Consider the following 9,624-nt stretch of genomic DNA (forward strand, 5'->3'; position numbering starts at 1 on the left):
CCGTAAGAGGCCGTGTTGGAGCTGGGCCAGCAGCTGAGCAGAAGGAGGGGTGAAGCAGTGCAGGGGTGGGGCCGTCTCCGGCAGGGGGCCTGTGCGGAGGCCGGAGAGGGGCACACGTGTGTGTGTGTGTGTGTGAGCAAATGTGAGTGCCTTTGTGTGCCTGTGTCTATGTGTGTGTGGCTGTGGCCATGTGTGTGTGCCTGTGTCTGTGTGTGTGTGTCTGTGCGCGCAGACAGACAGAGACAGACAGGGGGAGCAGGAGCGCACCCCGACTGCGCCCTGGAGAGCTTCGGGGCCTGGCGCTCCCCTCCAAGCTCTCACTGTGGGACCCCGGAGGCTGTGAGCATCCAAGTCTGCTGTGTGCGCTTCTGTCCCCACTTCAGGGTCAGGGCTCCATGGGGCTTCTCCCTGGACAGGCTGACGGTGTGACAAGTGTGCCCGGCCCCACACCCATCCAGCTGGAAGCTCTTCCTGCGACCATCGCCCAGAGGGGGCAGGGCCACGCTTTGCCAGTGGCGCTCTGGGGGCCCGTCAGAGCCGGCGAAGGCGTGGGGTCGGGATGACCCGCTAGAAAGCACGCCCGCAGGACCCGCATTTGTAACCCTCTCCAAACACAGCCACCCATTGTCACACCTGAACTCGCATGAGGGGCGGGTGTGGGCGTCCCCAGGTCACAGAGGAGGGCACCGAGGCCTCGCAGGGCAGTGGGGAAGGGGGGCAGCTGTTTTTAGCCCAAATATGAGGCATTGCCTTAAAGCTCCAGCTAAACCCCTAACTCCAGGCAGCCTCGGGTGTGGGTCTCACCCATGACCCCCAAGCTTGGTGTCCAGAGAATCAGGTCGCAGTCGATCCCGAAGGAGCAGACGGAAACGTGCATCGCTGGAGTTAGAGTAGAAGAAACACTCACCTTGAACAGCCACTGGCGGCGCCCCGTCTATTTTGCTGCATGACAGAGACGGCCGGCTCCTGAGGAAACTAAAACGGGTTTCTGTCGTCAGTAACACAGGCCACCCCTGAGGGCCTGGTGGCCTCGTTCCGGCAGGTGAGCTGGCCACCAAGCCAGTGGGGCGACACTTGGGGGCCAGAGGAGCATCCTGTGTCCACAGCAACCCCCCAAGAAGAAGCAGTCACCTCCCCTCGCGGTGACGTGGCCCAAGCCCTGTGTGTGCGGCACATCCCAGCAGAGCACGCCCCAGCGGTCTGAGTGCCACCATCAGGTGACATGTCCCCCGGAAAGCACCGTGGGGGACACGCCGCTGAGGCCGGAGTCCAGACCGGCTCCCATTTCAGTGGGGATTCGCGGACAGTCAGGGTCCAGGCCCTTCTGCAAACATCCCCACGGAGCTGAGACAGAGAAAAGTGGCCCCTGACGGCCGGACCTGGCTGGGCGCTCACTGCAGGCTGGGCATTCCACTGTCCAACATAAACTGTGTCACTGAACACCAACGTCAGACAGGCCACTCAGGGGCAAAGACACACCATGATCATGTCTGAACACAGACAGACAGAACCACAAAAATGACTGCCGCCCCATCTGGCCAAGCCGGGGGAGGGCAGAGTCTGTGCCACATGGCCCAGCCTCGTGGAGCCCCCTCCTTCCAGATAAGCTTTACTGCGATGCCCAATCATAGTGCCCCTGCTTCCTGACAGCACCCCATCCCTGGGTGCTCCCACCACCTTCCACGGCCCACCCTGCAGCCAGGCCGCTCCAGCCCCCTCTGCCTGTGCCCCACGCTTCCCCATGCGCACACTCTCCATCACTGCGCCGAGGACTAGCCCAGCCTCTGCAGCCACAGGGGGGCCCCTGGGTCTCAGACTGGGGCACCCGCAGCACCCCCACCCTCAAGTGGGTCAGGGGTGGCCCTGGGGGTGCGACCAGCCTCTGGCTTGGACAGTCACTGACTGCTCAGCAGGACCAGCCGGACGAGAGACTCACGTCCCGTGAGCTCTGTTCCAGCGATGGTCGGTGAGGCGCACCCACCCTGATTATGCTGGGGGCAGGTGGGGGTCTCTGGCAGCTGCACCCAGCCCCTGCACGTCCGGATTTCACTGGACGAGAAAACAGCGCATGACCCTGGGCCTGCTGGAAGCATGGCCAAGCGCTGCCGTCTCCAAAGGGACCGTGGCGAGGGCTCTGCACGACCCCTGCCAGCCTCTCTGGGGCGGTGGCACTGCCGAACCATCTGGATGTGTTTCCACAACTCTCCGCCTGGGAGGCCTGCAGGCTTTTCACAGCCCGGTGACTCCCACTGGCCAGTTCCAGGCGCTGCGAGCCCCAGCCCGGCGCGGGCATCCCGTGCGCTCACAGCCCGCCGGCGTTTGCATGATGTTGCGGTTGGGTTCTTCCCCCCCGGCAGCCCAGCCCAGCAGATGCCCACTGTGCTCGGTCCAGCACCCGCCTGGCTCGGCGCTGCGGACACGGCTCCTTCCTGCACTGGTGGCTCACGTGCTTATGGCCCAAACTGTCAGCTCTGCTAAGGATCCAGCAGATTCCGGCCTCGGAGTCCAAGGAGGGGCCGTGCCTGCCAGCAGAGTGACAAGGACGCCGACAGCAGTGACAATGACAGCTCCCACTTAGTCTCCACCACACGCCAAGTCTCAAGCAGTTCCATAAAGCGGGCTGGCAGCAGTGTGGAGCAGGGGCCACCGTCCCCATCCCGCAGTCAGGGGCGGCCAGGTGTGATGAAATGGAGAGTCGGGATGCAAGTGAACTCTGAGCATCACTAGGCCCTCCCGGTGACCATGTGGCTTCGCCAGCAGGAGAGGAATGCTGTGCCCAGGAAGTGAGGGACACCGCAAAGCTGAGGGCTGGTCAGCCGCTCCGGGGGCTGCTGGGAGGGCGAGATGATGAGGACAGAGCCTGGCGGGTGGAACTGGTCTCCAGGCGAGTGTGAGGGCCAGGCCTCCTAGAAGCCGGTCGAGGAAATCACGGGAGGTGAGGAACTGGATAGCCGGTGTTCATTCTGATGCTTTCTAGAACGTTCGTGTCACTCGAGAGTAGAGAATTGGTGCAGTAGCCAGGTGAAGGCGAGGCTGGGTGGTGTCGTGAAGATGGCGGCGTGTGGACGGGCTCAAGCAGAAGAGGTGGAGGACAGATGGTGCAGGAGGGAGTGGAGGCAACACCCAAGAGCAAGTCCTCGAGGGGAGCAGGACGGAGCCCCAAGTCTGAGCAGAAGGCTGGGCCGTGTGGGAGCGGGGACCACTCACCCTGGGAGCAGAGGGCACAGAAGCACCTGGGCTGGGAGCTTCTCATCCAGCTGCTGTGTGTTCCTGGGGAATCAACAGGCAAGGTCATTGCTGAAAGCGAGGTGGGGGAGGGGCCCAGGGAAGCGGGAGAAGGTGGGACATTGGCATCCGGGAGAGTGAGAAAGGGGTTGGCTAAGGAAGTTAATAAATTGGCCGGAAGAGTGGGGGTTTCACTGGAGATTTGGGGCACAGAGTTACACAGTGGCCTTTAGTGTGGCTCTTGCTCTCCAGCCGCAGTCCACTGCTCGGGTGCAGGAGCACACGGGCGTCCTCAGGTCACAAAATGGCGGCAGCTCTAGACTTGGCATCTTCCTCTCAAAAAGTCTGGAGGCTCTGATCAGGTCACACGGCCCTACCAGAAGGAATCCTTGCAGCTCACTCACTGTCTTAGTCTTGAGCCCCCTGCTCCCTCACCCTCGCTCCAAGCCAGAGGCGGGGCCACCACGTGTCCCTGCATGTGGGGCAAAGAACAGTCACAGAGTGCTGCAGATGAGGCAGAAGTAAACGCTCTGCCTGCAGTCTTAACGTCGGACCACGGGGTCAGGGAGGACCCCATCTCAGTTCCGGAGGTGCACAACAGCGACAGCCTGCTGGATGCCCGCGATCTGTCTAGGGGCTGTGCACATCACACTGCCTTCAAGATAGCGTGGAAAGAAGGACTCCATCAGCATCTGCGACGCAGCGAGGGGGAGACGGGACGCAGCGAGGGGGAGAGGGGATGCAGTGATGGGGAGACAGGACACAGCTCGGAACGGAAAACACTTGGCCTGGAGGGCACTCTCCCCAGTCGAGGATGAGTCACCTGAGGGAGAGCACGCAGCAGCCTGGGGCCAGGAGAGGAAGCCCACCGGCGGAGATGGCCAGAGGACTGCCTGTGGATTCAGAGAAAAGGTGTATTTTGTGGATAGGAGTTTACTAAAGGAGCTGGAGAGAACCGTAGAAATCGTGTGCATTGTGTCTCGATGTGAAATGCAAGAAAAGGCGCCTTCCAGAAGCAGGACAGTGCCCGTGCCAGGCTGAGCAGAAGGGGGTCCCTGGGGTGAGACAAGCGAGGAGACGGAGGATATGGTGACCGCTCAGACATCTGCTCAAAGATCACGAAGAGCAGGACGCGGACTGGACGAAACGGGGTCCCCACTGAATGGACAGATTAAACATCTCTAAAAGTAACACAGGAACGAGGAATAGAGAAAATAGAAGACATCGACAGGCCGAGCGAGCTGAGCACACACCGCAGCCATCCCTCAGGCATCGAGCCGCACGGAGCCGGGAACTCCGTGCCTGGGGGTCAGAACCCTCCACGGGAACGGGCAAAGCCGGGCGTGTGGAAACTTCCAAATTCCAACGATACAGACTAAAAAGGCCTGCAAGCTTCTAGACGGAAGACGTCCAAGCAGAAAGTCGGTGTGGGGGCTTTTCTGCTCCAAAGGCCAGGAGATGAGGGGCGCTGGCACGTGTTGCCGGGAAAAGCCAGACTGGGCTTCCGTCCAGGTGTCACTCATTTGTAAAGGAAGCAGAAGGAGATTCTTAGATTTGAAAGCATTCAAAACAGTGTGATTTATGCACTTTTCACGAAGGAAAAAAACCCTCCAAATATCCTCTTATTAACTGAGGGGTGATTGGAAAGCAAGGCTCCCATAATTGGTCCTTCAGGGAGGGTGAAAGGATGGGGAGGCATCGATACCCACTAACAATATTCAAAGAAATACACGTGATAACGAAATCGAGTGAGAAGTTAAAAATCCCCACGCGCCCACCTGGAACCAAAGGTTGGTGTCTTTTTGAGCAACTTTTTTTGAGCAAATGCGATCTTGGTAATTAAACTGGCTCCGTGTGACTTCTGTTCTGGCGTCACGACCAGGAATGCCCCACGAGATTCCTGCAGCGTTACTGTCCTTTACTTGTTCTGCTATTTTACGTGGACGTGCTGCGTTGTCTGTTGTCCCCTCAGCATCACGAATGTCCCCCTGGAAGGTCTCCTCCGAAAGGCAGAGAAAAGCTGAGACAGGAGCAGCTCCTGCGTGACTCGTGCGCGCAGTGGGCGGAGCAGGGGCGGAGGGGGCTCCGGGAGGGCCCGGCGAGGCTTCGCGGCTCCAGACGGAGGCCGTGACTCGGGATTTCCAAGAGGGTCCTGGGCTGGCAGCAGCTCCTGGTCACATTCCCGAGAGCTGCCCTCTTTGGTGCCAAACGCTGAGGCATGCTGGGCAGCGTTCCCCGCCTTCACCCGGCCCACGCTCCCGGGAGCTGCGGAAGCCCCTAAACCCCTTTAGGAAACTTCTGTGTGTGGCATAGAGACCTGGAGCAGCTTCTGTTTTCCTGGCCAAGCCTGACGAACACAGAATTTGGGATCCAGCACATTTGTGTCCTCCCAAATCTTCTAGAGAACTTGCTGTTTTCTCCTCCCCAGCCCCAATCAGCGTGATGCAGCACGATGTTCTGTGGGAGACAAACCTCCCCGGGGACTCTGGGGTAGGGGGGGCGGCGGGAGAGTTTAGGTAAGCCCGGGAAGACCCATAAGGGGGCACTGCTGCCCGGGGGAAGCTGCACGCTCCTGGTGGGCTCCACGCGCAGGTGCAGAATAGGGTGCTCACCTGGCTGTCCGCACGCCAGGCGCTGGGAGCTGGGCTCATTCCCGTAAAAGCACCATGTCTGGAAGAGCAGCTGAATGTACCCACCGCCTCCTGGGTTCACGCTCCATCTGTCACGCATGGAAAATAAGGATGGGATGGAGCTGTGAGCGAACCTGCATGTTCGGGTGTCGGACAGTGGCACTTTCTCTGCTGTTCCCCAGGGATGCGAGGGTTCTTTGTTTACTACTTTAGTGGCAAGGGGATTCTCAGAGGCTCCCGGAGGCCCTTCCTCCTCAGCCGTCCCATCGCTAAGGATGCCATCCACCTGCGCATCCAGGAGCTGCAGACCCACTGTGACCTCCCCAGCGCGTGAGAACTTCTCTCTCCCCAGTGCACAGCCCTTCCACTCGGTAGCTTCGGGCGCAGTTAGGAAGAAGTCTGCATTTCAGATTCGGGTCAGCATCAGTCCTCAAGGGATGCAGCAGCCCCTGGACACAGGGCCTCCGGCAGCGGGAAGGGTCCTCACTACGTGGGGACTTGAGTCGGTCTCAAACCACATGGTCTAGAGCGTGTCTGCTGCTTGTTCTCTGAAGGCCGGGCCAAGGCGTCGGCGGGCTGCCCATCTACTCCAGCCCTAGGGACACCATGATCATTAGTGACGCTGAGCATCTCTGTGGGTCCAACCACCACGATGAGTGAAAAGACCTTGACCTTGGATCCCATCACAACGACCAGGCCCACTTGTCTCTGGAAATTGCCAGCTGTCACCTTGGCCCTCCTGCTCCAGGATCCCGTTATCCCACGGAATTCAGGGCCAAGCTCAGTGGTGACAGCCTCTATTCTCAGCTCTGACTTGCAAAAAGCAGCTGCCTCAGAGCTTTTCACGAACGCTCCCTGTACCGACGACTGTGTTCCAGCATGTGGGTGAGGCCCGTTTCCCCTGGACCCACTGGGTTCCTGAGGACGGAGAGGGTGGGAACCAGCACACGATGACCCCCTCTAACCTCCACCTCCCTGGCCTGTGGATCTCCCCTCATTGTGTCCGGTGGAGCATTGTTCTGGAGTCCCGTCTGTCACAACTGGAAGCCGACGTCACTCTTCACAGCTTTTCACGATTACAATTACACGGCCATTAGTGAGGTCACCTGCCTAACACCCGCCTCCACTTCGGGACAGACGCCTCGGAGAGGCGGGTTCTGACGGGCTTGTTTCCTGTCGTGTCTGCAGCGCCCGGACACAGCAGGTGCGCCGTGAATGTTTCCCCAGGGAGCAGATGAATGGCTGATTAGGAATGATTGAGGAGACCAGGAGTGTTTATCCTGCTGAAAAGATAACTCACAGAGGAGAGGATTTCAGCTCAATTAAAGTCTTAGGGGTGCTGCGGGACATTTCACGGCTCGGTGGGCTCCTGTCATTTGATGTGTGAGTCACGCACTTGACACTCAGCCTGGGAATGTCGAGACCAGGCCTGGCGCAGGGACGCCAGCATGCAACGGTTAGCGTTACAATATCACTGTTGGGCTTGGCAGCAAAGGGCCTGACCTGAAAGGGCCCCCAGGCAGGTGGGAACACGGCACATGTTCAAACCAGCCATAATATGGTAGAGAGCTACACCGGGTAGGATTTTCCTGATGGATGTGTCCTGAGATGGGATGGAAAAGCCACGTGCATGATGTTTGTGGAAGCAGTACACACCATGTGCACCATGGGAGGCGTGGGACACACACCTGTGCAGCACACCTGTGCACACAGTGTAGGGACACATCTGTGAGGCACACCTGTACACAGAGAGTGTAGGAACTTGCCCCTGTGAGGCACACCTGTGCATGGAGGTCTATGCAGGGACCCCTGTGAGGCACACCTGCACACAGAGAGTGTAGGGACACGCCCCTGTGAGGCACACCTGTGCATGGAGGGAGGTGTTAAGACATGACCACTGAGGCCCCAGTACAGACAGATCACAGGATTTTCCTGGGAACGCCGATCCTTAGTGGGGGGAAAGGGACAGGGGCAAACGTAAGGAAAACCCACAGTGACACACGTTTCCTCCTACGTGAGGCAGGGTGAGCAGGTGTGGCCTTGGCCAGTCTCAATCATTCCAGTGGGCTCTGGGGCAGAGAGGCTGTGCCCCGCTGTCTGGGCTCTGCCCTTGGGGGATTCAGGCCAGGACAGTGGCCCTGAGTGTGAGAGCCCCCAGCAGGGCCAGGCGTGGACTCTGGACTGGCCAGGTTGCACGGGAAAGGCAGGCTCACCGGCCACCCTTCACTATCTCCAGGAACTGGCTCCTGGCCCCTCCAGGGTCAGCGAGGTCCCAGGTGTCAAAGTCTCAGAATAAAGATGGGGTTGGACACAGGGCAGCCCCCCTGGTCAGAGGCCGCCCAGGAAGGACAGCCAGCTCACAGCTCTGCGGGCCCCACCCCTGCGGGCGGTTCCAGGATAGACCAAGCCTCTCGGCGTCCAGGACCAGCTTGAGCTAGCCCCAGGTCAGGGGGCGAGTCCACCCGACCACTCGACTGAGTCATTGCCCCTGGTGCGTTTCCTATCCCATGTTTTGACTAATTTGTCCCTTTGGAGGAAGAGAGAGCCATGTTTAACAGCATCATAAAACTGATGAAGTTTGTGTCATAAAACTGCTGGGTCACAGACACATGCCAACGTCCTCCCTGCTTCCCGTTAAGGAGCGGGGCTCCTGATTTATGCTGGGGAGGCTGCGTGTCCCCTGCTCCCAAAATTACAGCGCGCATGATGAATATGCCCGAGTCATCGGCGAGGCTTTGAGAAGCAAAGCCAGGAGCTGCAGTGTCCTCGTGCCAAGTGTTAAGGAAATCAGAGGCAGCTCCCCTCCTTCCGCAGCCCACCAGGACGGGCCCTGTGCTCAGGAGCCCAGGATGAGCTGTCACAAACAGGCTTAACAAAGCCGCCACCGGGCCCCAGGGAGAGGGTGACCCCGCTGCGCGGCGAGCGCTCCGCACAGAAGACTATGCTCCCTCGATGGTGCGCGGGGCGCCGCTCTGAGGCACGAGGCCCAGGGAGCCACGGCCGTCATCTGAGGCCGACGGGCAGCTCCTCGCACCTCCCTCCTTCGATGTGGCGGCTTCAAGCGATGAGAGAAGGGGACCCTTCGTTATCTGTGACGGGACTGGCCAACACCCCACCCCATACTGCAGGGGGCATAGAATTGGGGAGAAGGAGGCACCGCTGGGTCATCTGACCCTACACCTTTGAACTGTGGGTCCAGGTAGGCAATCTGTCGCCAGGCCGTCCCTGGGTCCCACAGACGTGCCTGTGCACTGACTCCAGGCCCACCTTCTCTGGTGATCAGGCTCAGCCTCACCTGCCTGCTGAGCGGGCATCCCGCGGGCCCAGACGCCCCCTCTCACCTGTGCAGCCCTCACTAAGCTGCTCCCCGCACCCTCACGCCGGCGACAGTCAGCCGTTCCAGCCACGGCCTGTGCAGGTGCTGCCAGCAGGGCCAGCCCAGGGCGAGTTCTGGGGAAGCCAGCCCCCGGGGGTCCTCCGCGCCTGCCCCACCTGCCGTCTCCATCCCTGTGGGCATGAGCACCCTTGGTGGCACCAGCACACCTGCGGGCGGGGTGCACTCCACAGCCACCTGCTGCAGAGGGGCTGTGGGCCTGCCTCAGGCTCCTCGTCACCCTGACTCAGTCTGTCCCGGTGGGCAGTGCTCTTCCTAAAAACCGGAACCTGGCTGTCCCTCCCATGCGAGAAGCTGTGACACACTCCCGGGGGACCCCCTCCTCCACCGACGCGAGGCCGTCCAGCGCAACTCCACCCGCTCTCTGAGCCGCCC

Source organism: Equus przewalskii, chromosome 3, assembly GCF_037783145.1.
Source record: "Equus przewalskii isolate Varuska chromosome 3, EquPr2, whole genome shotgun sequence".
Lineage (NCBI taxonomy): Eukaryota > Metazoa > Chordata > Mammalia > Perissodactyla > Equidae > Equus > Equus przewalskii.